We start from the raw sequence: 14,245 nt of genomic DNA, 5'->3' as shown, positions 1-14,245 counted from the left end.
ACACACACACACACACACACACACCCACACACACACACACACACACACACACATACACACACAAACACACACAAACATGCACACAAACACAACAAAGCAGCTCAAGGGTTATTAAAAGTGTCACACACTATCCCTTCCACTCTGAATGTCCCTCTGCTCAGAACCTTGCAGGGATTAGCACACGATAATACAAGCTTCGGGATTTAGGAGGAGACAGCAGAAACCTCATCCACCGACACACACGACCACTCTCTAGCTCTAACTCTTGCCCTCTCTCTTTCACTCTCTTTATTTCTCTCTCTATATATATATATATATATATATATATAATATATATATATAATATATATATATATATATATATATATATATATATATATATATATATATATATATATATATATATATATACACATATATACAACACACCCAATCCAATAGCTCACGAACTCCACCATTCACCGGAGCACTGCGAAGCGAGGAAAGAGGAGCTGACCCAAAAAAATGCAGTGAGCAAAATTACTTTTTATTAGTGGAAGCTCGCCCTGCCAGCATAACGTTTCGGCCTTCACAGAGGCCTTGTTCACATGACGCCAATATGGGAGGGGGGGATTACTTAAAGTGCTAGTGCATGAAGAACTCGGGTTACCAATGGTCAAAAAATGGCGCTTTACAATAGCCATCGAAAGAAGACAGAATAAATGCTTAAATGCAAGTTGCCATAATTGATACTGCAAATTTTACATTTTAATAAAACATGCTAAAAATATGTAAGTAATGCACACAGGTTTACCCCTAAATAGCGACAAATGTCTGACATTTATAAATAAAGTCAATATGTTGTCAAAAAGGCTAAATATCATGGCAAATAGTGCACATAAATATCAACCAGCTCGTAATTATAAAATATAAAAACATCTTTGTACATGTGCAAAAATACGCCAAGCAACAATAAAGTGCAAATGCAATAGTCCAAAACTGACTACGAATGATATGAAGTGCCTACTAAATATAGTTTGCATGATAGTCAGAAGAAGGCAACAAAATCACGACATGCAAAATGGCTAAATTGTTGAACAACATACAAGGCAATTTCAAAGATGTCCAAAGTATGCCAGGCAACACAAAGTGCAGGTGCAGTAATCCAAAAACTGACTATAAATGGCATGGAGTAGCTACTGATTATAATCTACATGATAGTCAGGGTAAAAGGCAAGAATGTTTCAAAGTGCAACATGGCTAAATTGTAGAACCACAATATAAGGCCCAAGTGGGCTTTGTGCTCTTTGTATTGACCAACTTAAAAACCCTTAAAGTGCAGCATTAAAGTGTAGAAAACGTGCTGTGTGTGATGTTTAAAATAGTCAAGAAACTCAGTACTGACTGACTGTTTTTTTTAGAGAAATTCAAAGTAGCAAATGACTAGGTGTGAGATAACTAGCAATGTGGTAAAAATAGTGGCAGCATACACTCAAAATATACAGTTAATCTGATGGACAAACAGAGTACCGACCCACCTACTCGATGGCCTGACAACAGGCTGAGTCGTGTTATTACATTACGTCGAGCTGTCGTGTTCTAATCTAGGAACCCGATCAATACTGTGAACTTATGCCCCTATACGGCTATAATCCATTCATACCCCTATAATGGCATAAACGATCAGAGCCATATTTCAGCCATATTTCAGAAACTCGCCTCTGCAGCTCATTACAGTACATGACACAGCAGAAGCCACTATCTTAGATTCCTAGATTACACTCCGAGTTCTTCAACAAGATAAAACCCAGCAACCTGGGAAAGCCCCGCTTGCTATGTTTTGATTAGTAATAGTACTCTAATGAGCACTGAAAGGACGATCACTTCTTAGTGACATCTTTATTGACGTCTTATGTCCAAAAACCTACGTCAAACAAGGCACCTTTCAGGTATAAATATTACCAGCGTTGCCTTAAGCAAAGCGCGAACAATGGTGTGGTGAATACAGGAGCCGAACAGCTGTCCCTTGCAGAGCCCAGCAGATGCAAGCAGCCCACGGACGCTGCCCCTCCTCCTCCTCCTTGACGCGCTGAGAGAGACGCTGTCTTTTCTCCTGCCGAGAAAATCCAGCTCCGGCGTTTCCAGCCTACTCTTGCGAGTAACTGGGATATCGAGTCCTGGAAGGAGATACAAGACCTCCAACATTCTATTCCAGAGGTATGGTGTTGACTTAACCCTTAGAGAGAATTCTTGAAGCAAACCTTGGCAAAACCAACTTAACTTAAACTGCTACTTACTCCTTTCCACGTATTAGGCTTAGGTCAGGTACATCGGTGTAGGCGTAGTTAGAAGCACCAGTTGAGTACGTTAGCCTCATGTATATATGAATGTATATATTTTATTCATTTTAACCATTGTATGGCTAAGAAACCATATCAATGCTTTTACAGTATTATTTTGCAATCCTCCTTTTACTGTAGGCACTTTTTATAATAACTAGTCTTGCAATTGTGGCAATTCATTTCTCTTGCATGAGAAGAAAGACTGTTCAATAAATAATACCTTTTATTGAAAACGCCCGTCTCTCTATTCTCTGCATCTTGGTGAAAGTAATCTGCATAACTGACTGAGTAAAATAACTGTCTATTGTTTCACACGACTCTAGAGATTGACTCTTATTCTAAGGAGCAAAGTTGTCATGTTTATGCGGTTGTTGGAAAACTGCATCCCTTCTTGTCTGTACCAGGGAAGCTGATCACTTCCTATTCAGTCAAGAAAGTTTCCAGTGACCTCTGAGCTAGTTGGTACAAACCCAATTAAGTTTAGCATAGTCAGTAGAGACCTGGAAGACCGCACTTCTACGTCTACACTGCTGTTTATATTATTCCAATGCGCAGGGCCTATAGGGAAAATAGGAACTACACTACATGGCGCCCAACGTTTGGTAAGGCAATAAAATTAACGCAAGACGTTAGAGTAACTCAGTCGTGCATTTTTCACACAGACCCCTTTCTCCCGTAAATACTCCAATAGACGTCTGGAGTGGGTGAAAGGCTAAAATCCGCCCGAACTTAGTAGGAAGAGATTCCTATGTAGAGTTTCTGGTTTATTCAACATTGAAGGATACAGTGTTCCAAAATATTGTGCACCTAATCTTGGTCTCCTTGGAGACCTGCTCTGCAAAACCTTTGACAATAAAACGTCAGACACTGAAAACGGAAACGTTGATCCCACAGTAAATGCGACTCAGCAAGGTCCCGATAGTACAGGGACTACTGAACCGGGTGTGATAATCATCCCGGTCAACATAAGAAAAACTATAACGTCAAAACTTATAGAAAATGGACTGACCACACAAGGTGGCACAGTCGTCTTCGTGATAGAGGCACATGAATATCGGTAGACAGAGGTATTCTATTCATGGATAAAATTTCCAGCAGCAAAAGCTGCAACACACGAGTTCCACTACTACGTAGTAGGGGATCCACCGGATGAGTACGCCCCTTTCGAGGAGATTGAAATCCCATTAAAATACCAAGAGCATCTGCTCTGGTTTAAAGGCGCCCTAAAACACAATGATCATATTACCAGGCTGGGTCCACTAGGAAGACCAGGAGCAACGTGGCCGGTTCTAGCCAGCTACACACCACATCCAGACATTGATAAAATGTCAAGTGAAGAACTCTTAGTTAAAATAAGAGAATTAACAAAGGCATATAGAGAGTTAGTTCAATTGGCAATGGAGGATAAAACGATCCGCCAGAAGTTGAAGGAAACAGATATAACAGATCAACCAATTGAGCTTGCCAGAATCATAGAAAAATGCTATGAAGAATTAGGTAGAGACAGCTTGGGTGGGAAACCAGTAAAACCCCAACTAATCAAAAATCCCGAAACATTATTTATTAAAAATAATTCAAACACTCCTAAAAAGAGCTGGGATGGAAATAAACAGGAAGGTCTCCTCGACGGAGGGAAAGAACTCCGACTCGAGAACACCAGTCTCCCCAGAGGGAGCCCTCTGAGAAAAGATATAACCTTAGAAATAGGGATAACTTGAAAAAGCCTCATAGATATCAAAGTATTGATACACGTCCCTCTCGATCTTTTTCGCAGAAATCGGAAAGAAGAGGAGGGTCAGACCCAGGAGAGCACACCAAGTCCAAAGACAAGGAACCTGCTCAAAGTAAAAAGTTACAATTTCCAAGAAAGAAGGTAGCCAGTATTAGAGTAATCGAACATGCCGAGAATACTGAGGACACAGTTGAAAAACGGGGAGTGGGCACAGACAATGTTAGACAGTGCAGCAGAAATCAGCATAGCTCGCAAGATCCTGATGAGTCATCTGGAGACAGTGGACACGAATGAATACATTCAAGTGGAAACTGCCGACACCAGAGTTAGCAAACCTCATAAGATATACGAAATAACACTGCGTATAGAGGAAGATAAGACTAGAAAAATAAGGGGTCTATTTGGGGATATCCTCTCAAAAGGCTATGACATCCTGTAGGCTGAAAAAGATTGGCCCCCAGAGTTTGTCAGGGAGTGTCCTCGTGGCGAAGAAATGATTATGCCTGCCTTCTCGAATCACATTCCGATTCACACTAAATATATATATGCAAGGAAATGGGCAGTAGCCCAGGCACCAGCATTATATAAAAATCATGTAGGATGGGATGAGGACTCTCCTCCTCACAAAATCCAGTTAAAAAGTCAACCGACTGCACAAAGGCAGTATCCAATTAAGCAAGAAGCTAAAAAACAGGTAAGGGAGATTTTAGATCAACTTGAATGCCAGGGGGTGATTGAAACATGCACCTCTCAAATGAACAATACTTTGTTTCCTGTCTCCAAACCAGACAATTCATATCGTCTAGTTTTGGACTACAGACACCTTAACTCATGTTGCAAAACATTTGCAGTACAAAATTCGCATAGTACTGCACTAATGAATAACATAGTTCGGAAAAAATATAAAACGACATTAGACATATCTAATGGTTTCTTTTGTCAAAACATTGCACCAGAAAGCAGATACTTGACCGCTTTCTCAGTAATGGGGTCACAAAAAAAATTCTGTAGGCTCCCACAGGGATTCAAGTACAGCCCAGGACCATTCTCAGCCAGAGTAACAGAGTTACTACAAATATATGATGATGAGGCATTATCTTATGTCGATGACATCTATCTAACAGACAATGACTTGGACACTCACTTGGGTTCGCAGCAGAGAGTTACAAATTCAACTTTAAAAAGTCTCGAATTGCCCATCTTACAGTATTATTTTTAGGATACGAATAATCAAGTGAAGGCAAAAGTCTAGCGGACAACTTCTTAGAGAAGTGCCCTGTACTCCAAGCATCGAAAACGCTGAAGAACTTACAATCGATTCTAGGCTTCCTGAATTTCGGAAGAACTTACATTCTAAATTATGCGGAGAGGATTAAACCTCTCTACGAATTAATTAAACCTGATTTTAAACCAATCAACTGGACTCAAAAACACACAGAAATTTTGGGATCATTGCAAACAGACATGTTAGCAAAAACAAAATTAGATACACGTGATAACACACGCAACCTTGTAATCCGAGTCATCCCAGGAAGATGCGGATTCACGTACCTGACCTCTAATGAGGGGGAAACGGTACCAATAGCTTACAAATCACACTTGTGCACACAAGCAGAAAAAACATTCAGTCTCACAGAAAATACTGTGAAAGCAGTACAAACTGCAATAGCTAATGAACGAGAACTAGCACACGGCAAAAGGATCATTGTTCTCACAGCGGAATTCGCCTTCGAGGCGCTATTCAGCCCAATAAACCTGCCTACAGTGTCACTGGATCCGAAATGGATACAGTGGGTAAATTCTCTTGCTGCGGAAGATGTAAAATACTATTTTGCTCCACAATTCGAAAAACTGAATGATTTAAAATATGAAGAAGAATATCCGCTGTCAATCAAACTTCTGCCTCTCCAACAATACACATGTATAATCTATACAGACAGATTTGTCCAGCTCTACAATGTAGAAGACAAATCCTACGATGCAGCATGCGCGATTGTTAAAGGTCGCTGGCTGTGTGGTAAATTCAGACCGAAAATAACAAAAACTGAATCAGTAAGAAACTGTTCGGCTCAGAGAGCTGAAATCAGATCCTTAAAGATGGCGCTTGAAAATGCAGATCGTGAATTCCCAACACTAATGGTGTGCGATTCACATTTTTGCGTCCACTCCTACAATAATAATTTGCAGAGCTGGATTCAAAATGATTACAAAGATGACACAGGTGCCACAATCAAGCATAAAATGCTTTGGAAACAGATAGTTCTTTTACAGAAAGAACTACAAAAGACTCACGTGATACACACTCTGAGTCATCAGGGTGATGGTGTTCACGTTGCAGGGAATTCATTGGCTAATATAGCCACAGCGGAAGCAACTAAACCGGCTTCCGTAGCCACAAAAAAGCGTTCAGAAAAATACATTGATGGGGAAACCATGCTGGCAGTAAAAACATCCGTAAAAGGCGACTGTGCAGCACTACCCGTGAACTATCCACTCAATTATGCATACGTAATTGATGCAAACTCCGTTCCTTTTGCTCGAATCCCTGGAGTGGGGGATAGGGTAATTCCAAACACGAACAGGAGAAGCTTCCTCTTACAGGAAACACATATGGGGTTGGGTCTGAGACACCAAACAATCAGGGACTCTCTGAAAGAATTACAATCAGAGTACTGGTGGCCGGGAATGAGCATAGATATTCATTATTTTGCAAAAAATTGTGAAGACTGCAACAGAAATCGCAGTGGAGAAATGGCCAGCGTAGTGTCAAGCACCCTAATAGAAAGCATAAGGCGCTCTATACGCATGATCAAAAAAGAGAAATGCGTCCCATTGTATATCATTTAAGACTATACTCACTTAAAAAAATGTGGCCCCAGCGCTCGGCTGACGCCAGAACGGTTATAAAAGATCTGCGAGTCTTTATCGGCACATACGCAATTGCCATGTTCCATTCTGACCAGGGTCCTGCTTTCAGCTCTCGAGCTTATATGGAGGCCATGGCCAGCATGGGCGTTGGATTGAGGTACTCTTGTCCATCCCACCCCGAAGGGAACAGTGTAGTGGAAAGAAAAAACCGGGACATAAAGCAATCTATAACAGCGAAGGTATTAGGTTCGGGTGATGGGTGGGTCAAACATTTAATAAGTGTCCAGCTTAGTCTAAACAATTTGCCAAGAAATTCTCTTAAAGGTTTCAGCCCGTACGAACTATTGTTCGGAACTAGAATGCATGTCCATGACCTTGATAGTCAGGCATCAGTGGTAAAAGATAAGAATAAAGACTTTGACATCAAAGATCGTTTGGCTGTTTTACAGGACTTGAATGAAACAAGAAAATCCATAAGCAACATAAAGTTAAAGCAACAGCCAATTACCACTGACGAGGCACCACCAGCCCCAGCAAGACCTGTCTGGATTCCAAAGATTGGGGATCTAGTCAGAGAGAAAATAGCGGTGAAGAAGGAATTTGGGCCTTCCTATAGAAAAGCAGTACCTGTCTTGGCAATCAACGGAACAAGATCAGTAGTACTACCGCCTCTTGCTGGTAAAAAGGAGAACAGAGTTGTATCAATCGACCTGGTAAAACCACAAGCATGTGGCCTATAATCAACAGTAGGCCCAGTGGACTCCCAAGAAACAACAGAATACCCAAATTTGCAACAATCCAAGAGGTTCAAACTGAAAGACTAATCACATTTGATAAACCTGCAGTTCACAGAGAGGGACTATGCAATAATGCCATGGAACTCGTGCCTCTTGAAACACAGATCGAAACAATTCGTCAAGAAACACCAGTCTACGATGACGTGGCATCAGAATGTGCTACCGAAAGACAAATTGAGAAAACAATTCCAGCAATTGACAGAACTGCATCTGGCTACTTCATCAACTTCGATAACTTTTCGGAAGATCAAAGCAACCCTGAAGTAACGCCAGACACAAAGACTTTTAAAGAAAAAGCAACAGAACTCTTTCATCAACTCAAGGAAACATCTCGTTTCTCCATGGTTAGAGTTCTGGTTTGGGCTAGGTGTATTTTTCCTCCTACTTTGGATCATCATGGTACTTTGTTTGGGGAAATTCATTGAAGGAAAATACAGTTCAATGGACACAGCAAGTCAGAACATCAACTTAGTCCTGAAACCACACAAATCATCCCACGTGAAGAAAAGAGAACTATCAACAGTAAATGTCACAGCCATTCCAATACCCGGCGGGGTAGTATGGGACAAAACTGACTATGAAGTATATGTCCCGGTTGAAATCTTGAAATATCCTCACCAGTTCAAGGTTTCCTTAAGTGACTTTGTAAAACCTAGTACTTTTTCTGATGATTAGGATTTTGAAAGTATAAATAATATGATGTCAGATTTAGTAATGTCAGCTAGATTTACAGAACATGATTATTTACAGGGTTCGTCTAATTATGAACAGATGTACTGCTTCTCACACTACGGTGACCATTACTTACATAAATCTGCACAACCTAGAAATGTTTTAAAATATAACCAATGGGAACATTGTGCTACTCCACCTAAAAGTAGTTCTAAAACATTCTATGAGAAATTCCAGTACTTCTCAGGGTTTAACACAAGTGATGCAGAAACGTTTTATTATAAACTGTTGGATAAAACAGGGACGAAAACCATGTTGACAAATACTAAATTGCTTTTTATTCAGAAGCATTTTATGAAAAAATTATGACATTTGGTTTTGATTATTGGAAAAACAACATTGAAACAAAAACCATCTGGGGTACAAAATATTGGCAGGTACAAGACCTAGAAGCATTATTTCGAGCCTGCATGATCCCAGAACAAATATTGTTCTTAAATGACACAATTCACCAAACAACCGGTCTTGGCCTAGCTAAGATTAAAGAACTTAACAAACCGTCTATTCCAAAGCCAATACCTGATAATGCAACCACAGATATTGAAATAGACGTATCAAATTTTTTTAATCTAAACAGAACACATCCTGATTGGAAAAAGTGGTTAATCTGGCCTACTGACACGAATAACTGTCAAGATAGATTCCTGAATAAAACACAGGGTTAGCAATGACCAGACCAGACCCTAGATACTCCCAGAGACAACATCCAGGGATAGTAACAACATATAGTGTAGGGAAACTCTACCTCGAATGGCTAGAATCATCCACACTGGCAGAAATTAAGCAACACTTATCTTTACTTAAAGATGGTGCTGATTTGCGCGATTTCATTCTGGGACCACGCAAACAGCGTCAAAAACGTTTCATAGTGACCAGTATATATGCGGCTTACAACCAGGCTTGGAAAGTCACACAAATTGAAACAGCTGAAAAAATACGAGAAATTGATCGTATTAATTTGGAAAAATCACTTTCTGTAGTGGACAATGGGTTAATGACTCTGTCCTCCAGAATATATTCATTGAACAGCATTGTATCATCTGCCTTTGATATAATAGACAAAGACTTGCTAATGTTACAGCATGGCCAGTCACAATTACGTTCTATTGTACAGTTAGGCTGGACGCTGCAAAATCTTCGTTCAGGCTATGTGCCTTGGCGTTTAATCAACACAACGTCATTGTTTTCCATCTTTAACCTTACTGATAAACAAATCAGCTTGGCACAGAAAGGAGCAGACTATACAATCCTGAGCATCAAAAAACTTGAGAGATTACCATTGACAATGTCAGAAAGTAATGTCATTGAATGGATAATACACGGGATTATCACAATTCCGATAACAACTTTCCGATTTAGAAAGTGCCTTGAATATATACCGACTGGCCAGTATGAACGTTTGGGTAAAGGGTACATTAAGTCAGCATGGAAATTACCATATACACACACATGCTATAGGGACAACAACAGAAATGTATTTCTTAGTGGTGAAAATTGCAAACATTCACTAAGTGGTATACTTTTGTGCCAGGGTATTAATTTACACGGGGCCTGTGAAGGAACTTCAAACAACCTTTCATGCCACCAACATGTCACACCTGCAACGCAGATAGAGCCTTTCTTTAAGCAGCTCTCTAACAGGAGTTACATTCTAATAACAGATCACAGCTGTTGTGGCCTTATGCCAGGGAAAGCATATCTCGTACAAGTAACTTCCATGGTCACTTGCTGTATGCAAGCATTGTTTCCAAACGGCCCTGGAGACTCCGAGACTCCCATATGGCCTCGTTTGAATGTCTCTTCTATACGAATTGATACTTTAAGCAGATGAAGTCTGTGCTTTTACAGACAACAGTGCCCATCACGTCATCAAAAGAAACGTATGATCTCCAAGTCGCAAGGACGGCTTCGGAGATACATGACCTTTTATCAACAAATTGCCCCGTGCATTTCACAGAAATGCTTAGCCAAATTCTAAACATGTCAGATGCCGTAGGTATCCCAGGCATATTTAAGGCCATTTTTTCGGGACTGTTAACACCATTCAAAGCAATCTTGGGCTTAATTCCAAATTTTGTCCATTCAGTCTTTGGCGGCATACCCCTGATTTTGGATTGTAGCAGGCATTTTATTTTTGACCCTCCTGCTCCGATATGGCAAGCCAAAACACAGACATGACTCCGGCAGGGATGGAAGAAACGATCCTAGCACTACGCTACCGGGACCGGATAACTAGAGTCCTTGGATTAGCCAGGCTGAGAGATCTGAACATGAACTGGTTTCTTTCATTCAGACCTATATGGCAGACCTGCATCTTACCTGTGCTTCGATGTATGCTATGCGGAGTAGAATGCGTGTTGGACACCTGTCTTGCACTTCCATCAGCAGTACCAATGGATATCGATACTTTGCTAAGTCCTGTAACGGCTCATGCATTGTGTTGTCCCCAGCGGCTACCAATCCTGATGACGGCATTCGTTGAGACTCCTGTGCTACGACTAGGTGGTGACAGTGGAGCAAGAAATAAAAGCAACATCACCCAGGTACGACCTTCTGTGAGCATTGCTGGTCCAGACTTTGATGACAGCAATCATTCTCACATCTGCCAAGTTACAGCATTATCGAACTTGGTCAAACTGTCACCTGATTTTGTAGACCAATTTTTTGAGAGCCTGTCTGATATGATGTTCTCCCCTGAACAGAAACAATAATTTTTGGAGAGCATTCCGACACACAGCGTTCCCATGAACTCTGAATTCGGCCTTCAGTTTTGATCAACAAAACTACTGAAAAGCGTTGGAACTCTATTCCCCCGTTCACCAAACATTTTTTTTTTTATTGAACTATTTTTCAAAAATATTTACCCTTTTTTCTGGCACAAATTCTTTGCTTAAAGTAGACCTATTCATAAAGAACAGAACTTCTATTTTTAGTAAATCTAGAGACAAAATAACTTTACATCAGACTCTAGCACATTTTACAGCAAATACATTTATATGTGATGAAATTATCTCGCCCTTCTTTTCTGTATAAAGAGATATTTCATGTGTAATTTTTCGCAAAATCGTTCAACTGATTACATATGCTATAATTTTTGAATGATTCCTATGCTTAAAGACGTACAGTACCTATATTTTCATGTACTTTACAAACGCCATTTCAAATGCAAATATGTATTTTGGGGTGGGCAATGTTACACATGCATCTTATTGCTTTAGTTTTTAGTAATTTGATGGACATAAAATCGTGGAGTGGGTGTCGTGTTCTAATCTAGGACCCAGATCAATACTGTGAACTTATGCCCCTATACGGCTATAATCCATTCATACCCCTGTAATGGCATAAACGATCAGAGCCATATTTCAGCCATATTTCAGAAACTCGCCTCTGCAGCTCATTACAGTACATGACACAGCAGAAGCCAATATCTTAGATTCCTAGATTACACTCCGAGTTCTTCAACAAGATAAAACCCAGCAACCTGGGAAAGCCCCGCTTGCTATGTTTTGATTAGTAATAGAACTCTAATGAGCACTGAAAGGACGATCACTTCCTAGTGACATCTTTATTGACGTCTTATGTCCAAAAACTTACGTCAAACAAGGCACCTTTCAGGTATAAATATTACCAGCGTTGCCTTAAGCAAAGCGCAAACGATGGTGTTGTGAATACAGGAGCCGAACAGCTGTCCCTTGCAGAGCCCAGCAGATGCAAGCAGCCCACGGACGCTGCCCCTCCTCCTCCTCCTTGATGCGCTGAGAGAGACGCTGTCTTTTCTCCTGCCGAGAAAATCCAGCACTGGCGTTTCCAGCCTACTCTTGCGAGTAACTGGGATATCGAGTCCTGGAAGGAGATACAAGACCTCCAACATTCTATTCCAGAGGTATGGTGTTGACTTAACCCTTAGAGAGAATTCTTGAAGCAAACCTTGGCAAAACCAACTTAACTTAAACTGCTACTTACTCCTTTCCACGTATTAGGCTTAGGTCAGGTGCACCGGGGTAGGCGTAGTTAGAAGCACCAGTTGAGTACGTTAGCCTAATGTATATAGGAATGTATATATTTTATTCATTTTAACCATTGTATGGCTAAGAAACCATATCAATGCTTTTACAGTATTATTTTGCAATCCTCCTTTTACTGTACGCACTTTTTATAATAACTAGTCTTGCAATTGTGGCAATTCATTTCTCTTGCATGAGAAGAAAGACTGTTCAATAAATAATACCTTTTATTGAAAACGCCCGTCTCTCTATTCTCTGCATCTTGGTGAAAGTAATCTGCACAACTGACTGAGTAAAATAACTGTCTATTGTTTCACACGACTCTAGAGATTGACTCTTATTCTAAGGAGCAAAGTTGTCATGTTTATGCGGTTGTTGGAAAACTGAATCCCTTCTTGTCTGTACCAGGGAAGCTGATCACTTCCTATTCAGTCAAGAAAGTTTCCAGTGACCTCTGAGCTAGTTGGTACAAACCCAATTAAGTTTAGCATAGTCAGTAGAGACCTGGAAGACCGCACTTCTACGTCTACACTGGTTTTTATGTTATTCCAATGCGCAGGGCCTATAGGGAAAATAGGAACTACACTACAGAGCATGGTATAGATAATCCTCATAACTGGGTCAGAGGCAAGTGTAGAAATCCTCTGTGGCATTGAGGCCCCCCGGGGTTTTACTATCCAATTTCAGGATATACTTAGTCTCAGTGAGTCGCAAAAGTGCTTCCCTATCACCACCTCTCCCTAAAGGGCCAATGGCATCCATGACATAATATTGCAGCAGGTCACTCTTGTTGTCATGATGTGACTTGAAATGTCATGCTACAGGGTACGATGCATCACTGGTGTTGATGGCCCTGATGTGCTGGAGTATCCGCTTGTGGACCTGCAGTTTGGTACTTCCAACGTAACGCAGGCCACAAGGACACTCCAGCACATAAATTGCAAACTCTGTTTTACACGTGAGTTGTTTATTAATTTTAAGGGGAATGTCTGAAAAAGGGGTGATAACCTCAGTTTTGTTAATGCCGTGCTTGCAGGCTTTGCAAGATGCACATTTGTGAAACCTTCTGCTAGTACTAAGCCAATTTACAGGGTCCATAATTTCAGAACTCGATTTGACCAACTCATCACCCAGCGAACAGGCTTTTCTAAAGGTAATTAGAGGTCTTAGTGGCATACTCTCAACGATAGATGGATCATTACAGATGAGGTTCCAATGTTGATTCACAATTTTGCGTAATGCGCTGTGTTGTTTATTGAATGACCAGATCAATCTGGTTTGATGCTGGGGCTGGTCACTTGTATGTTTCTTATATGCAAGTGCCTCCTGTCTAGAAAGCGCATTAGCTTTGTGAATTGCCTTGTCAATATCCTTTGCTTTGTAGCCTCTAGCCAAAAATCTACTACGGCTTGCTCGCTGGGCAGCATCACATTCCTGGTCTGTACTGCAAATGTGTCTTATTCTCAGCATCTCCCGTAGGGGATGCTGCGTATGAGGTGGGGTGGGTGGTGGCTAGTGGCATGCAACAAAGTGTTACCGGCCGTTGGTTTCCTGTATAATTTGGTTTGTATCTGGTTATTGATAATACAAATTTCTACATCAAGGAAAAAGGCTGTAGTGCAGCTTATATTGGCAGTAAACTCAAGATTAAATACATTGGTATTAATGTTTCTTACAAATGTTTCAGCGCCAGATTAAAAATATATCATCGATATATCTGAACCACTGTAGAATGTTATTACAGCAAATGTCTTTAAAGTCACCATGAAGGACCTGCCTCTCCCAATAGCC

General features: G+C 40.7%; 1 protein-coding gene across 1 annotated transcript in view; it reads right to left on the bottom strand.

Annotated features, from left to right (window-relative positions):
• The window catches only part of LOC144827032 (E3 ubiquitin-protein ligase TRIM39-like), a 230,620-nt gene that overhangs the window by 90,257 nt on the left and 126,118 nt on the right, over positions 1-14,245 (bottom strand). The gene's annotated exons all lie outside the window — the stretch shown is intronic.

Source organism: Lissotriton helveticus, chromosome 4_1, assembly GCF_964261635.1.
Source record: "Lissotriton helveticus chromosome 4_1, aLisHel1.1, whole genome shotgun sequence".
Taxonomy (NCBI): Eukaryota; Metazoa; Chordata; class Amphibia; order Caudata; family Salamandridae; genus Lissotriton; species Lissotriton helveticus.
The sequence above is the reverse complement of the archived record's forward strand: the minus strand, read 5'-3'. Positions and strand labels throughout refer to the sequence as shown.